We start from the raw sequence: 13,268 nt of genomic DNA, 5'->3' as shown, positions 1-13,268 counted from the left end.
CTCCTTTCCCTTCCCTCCATTACCTCTACTACTACCCCAACATCACTTTTCATCTAGACTATTCTTTTGCAATAGATTCCTACTTACCCTCCTTATTTCTCTTTTTCCCCCCTGTCCCCTTCAGTTGCTTCTACACAGATCGGCAGAGCAATTATTCTAAAGTAAAGTTCTGATTACAGATCTCTTCTGTTCAAAAATCTTCACTGGCTCTCTATTGCCTACTCCTTACTTGAGCTTCTGAGGCCCTTGACAATTTTACTTTAATGTATCATTGCAGCTTTTAGTGGTGAAATGGATCCATGATCTCGCCTGATCACAACCTCTCCATAGCTTTCTATCCCATGTGATTCTTGTCTCTCTTTCTATAATTTCTTTTTAGAATATGGACCTAGAGCCATCTTCTGAATCATTGAGTACTTAATTGGTACTATCAAGGCACTCAAATTATTCTGTATTCTTGGATATGGCTAGTTGACCTCCTTTCCCTATCATAAGTAGCTTTAATGATGTCTTTTATATGATTTTTGTTATTGTTGTTGCAAGACATCTTTAGTAATATGCTGCAGGCTGCTTATACCAGTGTCTTTTTGTTGTCCTTATGATCATTTTTGCAACTGTGACATTTTTTTTCCAGAGCATGGTGAATTTTAAACTTGTTATTTAAACGATTATTAAAAGATTTAAATAAGAACATAATAAAATGAACAAATCAAATGAAACAAAAAGGTCTGTAAATGACTGAATATGTATACCTACAAATTTCTGTTCTTTTCAGTTTTTAAACTGCATCCAAAAATTGTGTGTATTGATTATCACATAGTAGCAACAAAAACACCCTGCTTGTTTCTGTGCCTGCTTTTGAATGCCTTTTCTTTTTTCTTTTTTGATCATTTTTGGTTTTATTGATGTGTTTTGTTTTTAATTATATGCATTTACAGACTACTTACAATTTTTGAAAGATCTCTTGTAACAAAGAAAAGCATTTAAGTAAAACTAAAAATATAGTGACCTTATCTGAAAGTGCATGCAACATTTCACGTCAGTAGCATCCCTGACCTTTCTGTTTTTTTAATGAATAGAAATCTATTTTCTTTCCCTTCTGATCGGTACTGCATTGAAAAAAAGAGGGGAAAAGCCCAAATTCCTTGTAATAAATATGCATATTCAAGCAAAACAAATCCCCCAAAAGACTGTATGCAAGAATATGTCTCATTCTGTACTATAAATCCATCACTTCTCTGATATGGATAGCATGTTTCATCATCAGTCCTCTGGAATCACTAACTGTCATCATATTGATTAGAGTTCTTACAGTTTTCAAGGTTTTGCTTTTTTTTTTTTAATGGTGTCGTCAATTGACAAATTATTCTCTTGGTTCTGCTTATTTAATTCTTTTTTAATTTATAAAAGTCCTCAAAACTGTTCTTTTTGATGTTTATAGTATAAATGTTATAGTATAAATTATTCTTCTGGATCTGTTCTCTTCATTGAGTGACTTTTTTCTAAGAGTTTAATTATATTGTGTTGTTATTGTCTTTACATGATTCTAGTAAGTATATATATACATATATGTGTGTATAAATACATATATAGTTCTTTTGGTTCATTTTTCTTTATATTACTTCATATGTCACATATTTATTGGAATTTTTCATACTTCTCATTTCTTATTAAACTATATTCTGTTAAATTCACATATTATAATTTGTTTAACCATTCCCAAATTGATGGGCACATAGTGCAACTTAGGTGTATTTCTTGTGTACAACATATTTTTAAGTGTTGCCTATTTAACTTCACAAACTTTATTTTATAAGGGAAATAGATCCATTTATTTTAAAAATTATAACAGTTAAATGTTTTTCCCTTTATTATACTCTTTTATATTATTTATCTCATGCATAAAGATTACAATCTCTCTCAGCTACAATGAATCTAAACCCAATCTCTTCCTAAATACACAACACTAAATATAATTCCAAAATTTAATTTTTAATGGATTCAACCTAGACCTTCCTTTCCCTGCCCCATCACCATCAAGATAGGAGTGTTGATTTGGGATGACCTGCTTCCTTCTTCTCCACACATTTTCCTTCTAACTTATTTTCTCTAGGAGAACACTACATAAAATCCTTGATGGCAGGGATTATTTCCTTTGTTTTTATACCTCCACCTCCTAGCAAAAAACTATAGACACTTAGTAGGTACTTAAATGCTTGAATTTAATTGAATTCCTTTCCTTATTTCCTTATTTGCTTTAACTGTTTCATTTTATTTATCTGTCTCCACTCCTGTTAAATCCACTTGTGATTTTCAATTGCCTTTTCAAAATAACTTTCCTACTCCTTTCTCCCTTTCCCTTGTGGCGTTTGGAGCAGTTTGCTAATTTATTCAAAATTGAGATCAAATGAAAAAAGTAGTCAATTATGTCAACACTTTTGTTATTTTGATTCTCCTATCTCCTTATGTCTATAGAAAATTGCAGATCACAACTCTGCTGCTTTGTTTGTGGGGTTTTTTTTTTGTCTTCTTTTCTTCTGACAAATCCTGTGTAACATTTACATTGAATCTCCATTTACAGACCCCAATTTTTTTTAGGTTTGTCTAGGCTTTTTCTTCATTGAAGTACATAGTTGATTTGCATATCAAAGGTCCTAGCCACAGTTTCCTTTCCTCTAATTTTTAGAGTTCTCTAGGGTTAATTTGCACATCAAAGACCTTATTGTAGATTTGCTTTCTCCTACAGAAGCTCTTGAAAAGTTCAGGAGAATGAGGTTTTTTTTCCTGTCCTAAAGTGTGAATAGTTTAGCAAAGTAGTCTATTCAAGGTGAAGCCCAATTTCTCTAGATTTTCCATGTATCCTAATCCGGTTTTTCATCTTTGATGAATAAACCTGTGTGAGTCTAATTGTTGTGATATGCAATGTTTTTCTTCTTAGTTGCTTGTAAAGTTATCTCATTGCCCTGTTTGATGACATTCTGCCTTGGTGGAGTGAATCTGACAGTCATTCCTTCTAGTGTCCATAGATTCCATATATCTGTAGTCTAGTACTTGAGCTCAATAATTCTGGAAAGGTTTTTTTTTTTTTTTTTGCATGAAATAAATTTTTGTTGAAATGTGGTGGGCAGACTCTTTCTTTACTGGGTTTTTTTTTTTGGAGGGGTGGGAGAGGGGAGGAAAAGTCTGGTGTCTCATATCTCTCTGTGTTCTGTCCTTTAATTCCATCACTTTTTGATTAGCAGGTGGATTTTAGAAAAACCTTGAAAGACTTACATGGACTGATGCAAAGTGAAGCGAGCAGAACCTGGAGAACATTGTACACAGTAAAAACATGACGATCAATAATGAGTGACTTAACTATTCTCAGCAATACTATGATCCAAGACAATTGCAAAGAACTCATGATGAAAAATGCTATCCACCTCCACAGAAGGAACTGATAAAGTCTGAATGCAGATTAAAACATAATATTTTCATTTTCTTTGGGTTTTTTTTTTGGTCTGTTTCTTCTTTCATGACATGACTAATATGGAAATACTTTTTACATGACTGCACATGTATAACCTATAGTCAAATTTCTTAATGTCTTAGGGAGAGGGAGAGAAAAAATTTGGAACTCGAAATTTAAAAATAAAAGGCATGCGTACTGCAAGCAAAGTGGGACTTTTTGTTTTGCTCTTTTTTTTTTTTGGAGTTCTAGTTCTTCTCAGCACTAAGGTAATCAAGTGCCTTTGATTGAGACTTGCCTTTGTTTGAATCAAGAGTCTTTGATTAATCAAGAGTCTTTGATGACCTGCTTAAGTCACATGAGTTTGAGTCACATGGTTGTGAGGCCCTCTGTGGGCTGACCCTAAAGAAGTGTATACATACTCTGAGGTCAGCATTTTGCTTTGGGGGTTCGATCATTGGAAGACTGTTCCTGTGATTTGGCCAGAAAAGACTCTGGGGTAGCTGTTAAGGAGCCCCACTGGCTTTGAAAACCCAGATGTTGGTGCTGGTAACTATGAATGTATTGCTACGGACAGACAGAAGCTCTGTCTGGTGATTTGTATTATTTGCTCTATTTATATAATTTCTGCTTGTAGTTTCTGTTTGTGTTTTCTCTGAAGTTCAGGGTGCTGACTTTTTTTCCCTGAACTAAGTGAATGATATATGTATGTTTAATTAAAGTGAGATTGTTAGCCCCTCCACAGCTGCTGCAAGCAACATTGTTGTTATGTCAAAATTTATCTTTACATGTAATTGGAAAAAATAAAACGTTATTTTAAAAAATTCTATCATTTTTGCTAATAAAATTATTGAGACATCTTCCACTTGAGTTGTCTTTGAATTATTCTGTTGGAAGATAAATGTCACAACAAGCAAGAAAAGAAGGCCAATTTCCAATGAGTACATATTTTTATTCAAATTTTGCCTTGAGCTCTCCTTGCGGTTTTGACTTAGTATTTTGTCGTTCTTTTTTTTTGTCTTATTATTCCTATATTTTGTCTTATTTCTTTTTTATTTTAAATTGATAGCACATCCCTCTTTACCAAGTCAGTGGCTACTCATCACCTATTATAAAATATAATTGCTTTGTGGGTCATTGAAAGTCCTCTTTAATCTGGATCCAACCTACCTTTCCATATTTATTTTATATTAACTCCCCTTCCCCTACCCTCCCCACACACAGACACACTGTATTTCAGTGCAATATTAATTAAAGTGGAACTTTTTTGGTTTTTTTTTCCTATTTTCTCTTTTAGAATGCTAAAGTAATCAAGTGCCTTTGATTAAGTCTTACTAGGTCCAAAGCCCTAGGCCCACACCTTTTTGCTAACTAGGTGTTAAGCCCCAGGCCCACACCCTTTTGCTGATTAGATATGCTACCTTCAGGCCCTAAGAAGGGTATGTAAATTCAGAGGTTAGTGTTTTGTTTGGGGCTCTCACTCACTGGAAGAGTGTTGATATGGAGACTCTGGGTAGGTGCTAGAGCACCCCAGCTTTGAAAAAACCCAGATGTTGGTGCTTCTCTGGTAACAATGTATTGTGATTTGGTCTGTTTATATCATCTGTTTGTTATTTCTGTTTGTATTTGCTCTGAAGTTCAAGGTGCTGGCTTTTCACCCAGAACTAAGTGAGTGATATATGTATGTTTGATTGAAGTGAGATTGTTAACCCCCTAAAGTTGCTTTCCTTAGAAAAGCAGATCAAAGAACCTGTACTGACAGCCCTTCTGTGTGCTGATGTTATTGGTCTTATACAACCACAGCAGTTGCCAGTAATATTATTGTTACATTCAGCCAAACTTGCCATTCTCCAAACTTAGTTCTCCATTTTTCATGTGCCCAGCTCCCATTCCTGGAATTCATTCTCTCCTCCTTTCTGCCTTTCAAAAAATCTTATTGTTCTTTAGGAGTCAGCTCAGGTCCTACTTCCTACGTAAAGCCTTTCCTGATCTGCTCCCTTACTCCAGTTGTTACTGTTCTCCCCTACCTCAGATGGCCTTGCATGTACTTCTCTCTGTGTATGCCAGTAGAATGGATGATCTTTGATGGCAAGAATGGTTTCCTTTGTGTATTTGTACCTCCATGTCTTGGCACACATCAGGTGCTTAAACATTTATTTTTTATTTATTATATATTATTTTCTAAATATATAATATTATATATAATAATTATTTATTATTAACAATAATATTTGTTGAATTGGGTTGAAGACATTGTCTAGGACAGGGCTGGAAAAGTTTCGTTGAGGTAATATGGTAGATATGGCACTGAGTCAGGAAGACCTGAGTTCAAATCCGCCCTCAGATACTTTCTAGCTATGTGACCTTGGAAAGTCATTATCCTTCTGCATCTCTCAGTTTCTTCCTCTGTAATATGAGAATAAAAAATAACACTTACCCCTCAGGGTTGTTGTATCAAGATAATATCTATAAAGTGCTTTGCAAACTTCACAAAAGCACTTCCTAAGAGCTAGCTGTTAATATTTTTATGTTTTTCTGTTGCATACCTACTTAAGGCAGCCAGGTGATAAAGTGGATGGAGCATAAGGCCCGGAGTCAGGAAGATCTGCGTTCAAATCTGACCTCTGATACTTACTAGCTGTGTGATCCTGGGCAAGTCACTTAACTCTGTCTCAGTTTCCTCATCTGTAAAATGATCTGGAGAAGGACATGGGAAACCACTCCAGTGTCTTGCCAAGAAAACTCCACGAGGGGTCACAAAGAATTGGACCAGACTGAAACAACTCGATAATAACAAAAATTGCATGCCTTATATCAGAGGGCCTGATGCTAAGACCCTTGGATCATTGCATTGCTGAGAATAACTAAGTTATTCATTGTTGATAATCATGTTGCATTTACTGGATACAATGTCCTCCTGGTTCTGCTCACTTCACGTTGCATCAGTTCATGTAAGTCTTTTAAGGTTTTTTCTAGAATCCACCTGCTATCTTAGTTCAGGGTCAATGTTGAGGTGATGAGGCATTTTGTGGGTCACTGAACACTTAAAAATGTAATTTTATTTTACGGACTGAATGACTGACTGCTTTACACATAGGTGTTTAATCAGTGAATCTCATGTATAATGGGTATTCCTATTGCACATCTTGTCAACGGATGGGGGAGAGCTTGGAAGGAGGGAATTTCGAACTTAAATTAAAAAAATGTTTAAAAAATGTAACCAAGATGTTTGTGCAATTAAAAAAATTAATAAGTGAGTTTGCAGAGATTATGGGAAGCTTTTCCTGCCCTGCCTGGGCCATCAGGCTTAAATTCCTAGCCAAGACAGTTTAGAGACAACAGGGCTCCTACAATATATTTCTAGAGAAGCATTTCTTGTGGTGTTTGTCTTCTTCCTGCAAAGATCTCTGTGTTCTCTATTGTTGATGTTGCTATGGGACAACCTGTACCTAATAAATGTTATTTTTAGCAAGAATTAAATTAGGTGCTGCCCATTGCAGGCCACAGATCTTTTCTCTGTGGTTGTTTCCTTCCAATAACACTTAGTGTTTATTATTTTTTTTTCCTAGACACATGACAGCTAGATATAAATCTGGCAGTCTACTGGCTAGTTCTTTCCTGGGTGCGTGAGAGGTTCAAACAAAATTGATTTAGATTGATTTAGGAGGCTGCTGCGTTCCAAGTTCTTTGGGATTGCTACTGGTGTTCATACTCAAGACTCCCTTGTAATTGATAAGCATAGTCTTAGGAGAGTTCTCTTCTCCAAATGTGGGGTTTCCACTGTTCTACTCTGTGATCTGGAATTTGGGAAAAGCCACAGTTTATAAAAGTAGAAGGCCATCACAGACAACTTAAGCTCTGTGCCCTCCGGTCTCATGAGGTTGTTTTTGTTTTCCGTGGTAGTTGGGGATAGCACAGAGGAGAAAACATAAAGAAAACCACCACACCACAATAGAACTATTGTCCTCCCCTGTCAGAGACCAATCTTTCTTTTTACTTCTAATTCCCAAAGACAGGATGGAGTTTTCAGATCTTGGTTTCTTGATCAGAAGCAGAATGGTTTTAAGCAGAAACAGCTCTGGGCTTCCTAAGTCAAATGAATTAGGTTCCAGGTCTGACTCTTTCTTAGGAGCTGTGTGACCCACCACCACATCATTTTACCTCTCTGGGATGGTCTTTTCCAAGCCTTAAACCCAGTTCACTCTGGAGCTCATAGACTGGACAATAGGTCCCTGCCCTCCTAGCACAGAGTGAATATAAATACAAAATAGTAACTGTTTCTCTTTTGGTCAGGAACTCTGAGAGTCTTCCCCTCCCAGTTTGATTTTTTTTTTTTTTTTACTAAAGGAGTGATCCCTTGATTAACTTCTTAATGAGCATTACCTCACTCACAGTGAACACCTCAGAAGACCTTAGGCCAAAAGGGCCAGGGTCTCCCAATGCATCCTGGTTAATCTCCAGTTATCCTGATGAATATCAGGCCACCGGACCCAGATGGCTCTGGAGAAAGTGAGGCTGGTGACCTTGCACAGCCCTCCCTCACTCAAAGTCAACTGCAAGTCATGGCATCATCTCCCTGATGTCATGGTCCTCTTCAAGAACGAAGGACAAACACACAATCAGTTGGTCTTTTCATCTTCTAACCACATTTTGCAATAAGGATTTTCATCCAGGACTTCCAGTTTTGCCCTTCAAGGCCAAATAATCATACTTTTCACATCATAGCCCTTCAAAGAGTTGGAAGATTGTCCATCCTGTCTTACCTCTTTCTCCCAACTAAGCTCCCTCTTCTCCCGAATAAACACCTCTATTTCTTTCAGAATAACTTCACTTGTCATGGTTTCCAGGAACCTATCATCCTTATCACTTTCCTCTAAATGGTTCTTAACCTGGGGTCTGTAAATTACAAATATTTTTTGATAACTCTTAGTATAATCCTTGGTAAGGTTCTGTATTTTATGAATTAAAAAGACTTTATCCTGAGAAGGGATCCAAAGCCTGCCAAAAGGGCCCACAAAAAAGCTTAATATGCCCTGCTCTAGATTTGTTTCAACTTATCAATTTCCTCCCTAAAACGTGGCATCCAGAACTGAACACAGTATTTATAAGACTGTGATCAGACCGGGGCAAAAGACAACGGAATTCCTGCCAGGCCTCCATTAATGCTGCAATGCCTTGTCTCTGACGTGTGTGACCTGGAACAAATCACTTAAACTGAGTCCCAGGTGCCAGTGTAGAGGGAGTCTCCTAACAGGATGCTTCTGCATCAATGAAATCATCAATTTAGATAAAAATAGAGGCAACATAGGATTAATTTTATTTTATTGTAGCTTGCTACATCACCCTACTGACTCAGAGATCACTAAACCCCCAGGGACTTTTCCACTTTAACCACCATTCAGCCCCTTCTATTCCATCTTGTGAAGCTGATTTTCTGAACCCAAGTAGAAGACTTTACATATATCCTCATTAAACCAGGCCCATGATTCCAACAGTATGGACTTTTTTTGGGGGGGCGGGGGGGGCGAGGAATGCCAATTGTCACTCAATTTGTAAAATGCAAACCTGTGTCATTTTGAGTCCCTTACGATCTGGCTCCACTCTAGCCTTCCAGACTTATTACACTTTTCTCTTTTTCATGTACCTGGGGTTATAATCAAACTGGATCCACCCACTGTTCCTCATATATGGCCTTCCACCTCCCATTCAGAGGTGTTAGTGCCTCCAAGTATCCTGTTTGCTTTTTTACATTATTTGTATTTACTTTTATGCCTTGGGACCACCAAGCTCGCCATCCTTGTTCACAGCCCCAGTTCCACAGCTACCATTGAGGAAGGGAAGCATCACTGTAGACAGAGTTCACTTTCCTTGCCGCCATCACCATCACTTGCTACCTTATGGCAATGAAATCCACAAGGCCCCGGAGTGACACCCGTACTGCTTCTGGCCCACCCCTGCTCCCACTGCCGTTCTGCGGAATCAAGTACTCACTAAATGATTGCTGATGGAATGACTGACCCAGGCCAGGTGACTTGAAACCACTGAGGGCTGTCCACTACTCTCTTACTCAACATGGGATGCAATTTCCTGTTAATGATTTTTTGGTCTTACCCTGCTCAGTTTAGAGATCATTTTCTTGGCGATGAGGGGAAGGGGTGGGGGAAAACCAAACAAGCAAAGTAGGAGTTGGAAAACTGCTTTTTATCAGACCATGAAGAGGTCCTGCCTCTTTGATCTTGCTCTTGACCTCTCCCTCCCCAAAATAGCTCAGGGAGGGAAAAAAAAAGTTTTGATCGTCCTAGAATTCATCACAAACGTCAGCTCATTCTAGGCTTTAAATTATCCATGTTGGTCTTTTTGCCCGACCAGCCTTGCTCCTATTTCTCCACGTTGAAGTCATTTCCTCTTTCAAAGTCACGCTCAAAGGTCATCCCCTCCAAGAAATGTCCCTGACTAACCTAGTCTTCACAGACCTTTCCCCTCTGGATCCTAAAAATAGAAATTTGCTTGCTTGCATCCCTTATGTATTTTATATAGTTACAAAAACTACATGGTTTACAGGAGTTTATGTATAACATAAAATAGGGTACATGGGATGGATGCCCTGTGGCAAATGAACAGGAGGACCTAGGTCAGAAACACAACGGGATGGGCAGCTTGGGTTGCAAACTGATCACTGAAATCAGTTATTTGAATAACACATTTCATCTCTGCTAGATTGCCAAAGCAACTTGAGAGGTGGAAGCTTGTTTTATATAAACTTCTATTTCTCCTGAAACCTAGTAGTAGTGTTCTGCACACAGTAGGTATGTAATTTATTTGATAAATTGAATTGTGAGATATTTCCGAGATGGCTCAAATGCCATCTTATCCATGGGTTCCACTGATCTACCCACTTCTCTCTCTGCACACCCAAAAACCATCTCCCCACTGTCACACCCATCATCTATTGTACTGTTAAAGTGCTTTTATTCATTAGAATAGACACCAGAAGTAATTTACTCCAGCCCATATCTGAAAATGAATCCCTCTCTATGAGCAACAAAGTGTTAATTCAACCTTTGTTTAAAGACCTCCCACTGGCAAGGAGTACCTATCATTTCAGACAGGACATTCCATTCCTGGATAACTCCAATTGTCAGGAAGTTATTCTTTACAAGTACAATTTTTGCTCTTTTGTAACTCTGACCCTTGGCTTCTAGTTTTATCTTCTGGAGCTGAGCAGATGAAGCCTAACCCCTTTAAATACTTGTAGGCAACTATCATACTCCATCTGCTCTTCTCCAAACTAAACATCCCTGACTTCTAAATGATCCCTCCCACGGTTAGTAACTCAAGGCATTTCAATATTCTGTGGCTGCCATAGAGCTTATCAATATCCTTCCTAAAATATAGTACTCAGAACTGAATACAAAGTTCCAGGTGTGGGCTGACATAGACCAGAACACAGTAAGACTATCACCTTCTTATTCCTGGAAGCTCTACTTTTCAATGGAGCCCAACATCTCATCAGGTTTTATGGCTTCCTTATTACACTATGGACTCAAGTTGGGTTGGTAGTCCACTTTCAAGGTTCTGGATCATCATCTCTCTATGAGGAATCAATGTAAAATTCTGCCTCTCTAGTCTTACAAATGTTAAGTCAGGTTTTTTTAAACATGAGTAAGCTTCTAGCCTTATTTCTATTCATTAAATTTTATTACGTTAGACCCTAATGTTCTAATCTGTCAGGATATTTGAAGAACCTGTCACCCCATATCATCTACCACCCACAACTTTGTGTCTGCAAAATCCTTAAGCATGACAAAATATACCTTTATCTCAATCATTGATAAAAATGTCAAACAGCGCATAGACCCCTAGAGAACTCACGTAGACATCTTCCAAGCGAGCATCAAACCATTAATGCCGACTGTTTGGGTGTGGTCATTTAACCAATTTTTTATGCCTTGGTGTATTAATCTGTGGACATACCTATTGTTTTAGTAAATTAAGTGTTAGCGCTTACTACCTTGTCTGTTCCTTGGTTGGGAGGGGTGGGAGACAGGGATCAAATCTCACTCATTTTTATTTCCCCAACAGTATTTGGCAGTGTCTTGTACCTAGCATAAGTTGTATCTGTATGCACATGTATGTATAATACATGCATGTAAACATAGATATTTTTGAGCCAGTAGAGACATTTAGGTAAGTGCAGAGTAGAAAGAGGAGGTAGAAACTGGGTGTAGGCGCTGGAAATGAAGGAAGACAAGCAAAGAGAGGCAGGTTTAATCATCATTATTATTAACAACTCATTGAATGCATGAGAATATTTAACATTTAGTGACAGTCAGCAACATAGCAGGCATTGTGCAATTTTAACAGGAGAAACATCGATCAACAGTGCCACTGGGACGGCCTGAACAAGATCTAGTCTATGCATCTAATTAAAAGAATAGTTAATGCCTTAAAGGATTGAATTGCCATTCAGAGAGTCATCACTTCATAGCTCTAAGGGACCTAGGTCAGGTCAGGTAGTTCAGCTCCCTTGCCTGAGGAAACCGAGGTCCAAATTAGCGATCGGTAGAACTAAAAGCCAAGTCTTTTGACTTCTAGTCCAGTGCTTTGATAACACCCATTATGTCAATGCACAGTGTAACAAATCTAATCACAGACTTTGAGTCTGAAGGCAATGTAGTCTAGGATCCTTCTTCATGACATCAATTACGTGAATACACAGTGTTAACAGATCTCCTAATCAGAGATTTTGAGTTTGAAGGCAAAATAATCCAAACCTTTCATTTTCATTGATGTAAAAACTGAGGCCCAGAGATGTGACTGAAGTCACATAGTTTGAAATCATCGAGATTGTTAATAATAATGATCACAGCTCTCAGAGCTAGGTGGGACCTCATGTGATCATTCTGTCCACTCTCCTGCCTTTGGGCAGGCAAGGCATTATTATCCCCGTTTTCATGGTTCCCAATGATTAATAAGTGGAGTTATCACATCAACCTTTACAATAAACAACCACCTTTTGAGATGCGGAGCAAACAGAAGCGTGGTTACTTCATAGGAGGCTGTCATTATGATAGCATTCTATTTTATTAAAGCACAAAACCACTGTACAAGAAGAGAGGCTTCTATATGATTTCCATTAGAATACAAATCTCCATTTTCAGAAAAAAATAGTTTACATCACAGTGACTGTCAAACCATCATCTGACCAAGGCTTTCATGCAGGTTCCACGGAGTGGATGAGAGGAACCCCATGGTTCACCCCATGGGATATTGGTAGAATCGTTGACTTCACATAAGATGGAACAAATACTACACAGGAGATGATCTGTGGAACAATAACCCAACAAGTAACTATTGTCTTAACCAATAAGCACTGGTCACACTCACAGTCTGAGCGGTCATACTCAATAAGTGTGGTCACTCGTAGCAACAACAGACAGAACAGACATGAGCCATCCCAGCACACAGAAGCTTAGAGTTGGAGGGGGCCAAGAACCCTTTTGACAAGGAATTATAGAATCTCAGAGCTGAAAAAGACTGTTCAGGTTATCTAGTCCAAAAACTTCCCATCTTAAACTATGTACATCTTCTGTGACCTGCCTGCCCACAGGCATGCATAAAACCACTGCCTGGAACCCTCCAGGGATGGTTTCTAGAGCCAGCTTGGTATGATTCTGTTGGGATGGTATTGGGCAATGATCTAAAAATCAAACTTAAGAGGGGGGCAGTCAAACATGGCACAGTGAGAGGTGGCATTTTGTCTTAGCTCCTCCATGATGACCTCAGGTCAGCCTTGGAGAAGAATCCTTTTTTTGAGCCA

This window comes from Trichosurus vulpecula, chromosome 6 (genome assembly GCF_011100635.1).
Source record: "Trichosurus vulpecula isolate mTriVul1 chromosome 6, mTriVul1.pri, whole genome shotgun sequence".
Lineage (NCBI taxonomy): Eukaryota > Metazoa > Chordata > Mammalia > Diprotodontia > Phalangeridae > Trichosurus > Trichosurus vulpecula.
This window is presented reverse-complemented; position numbering follows the sequence as displayed.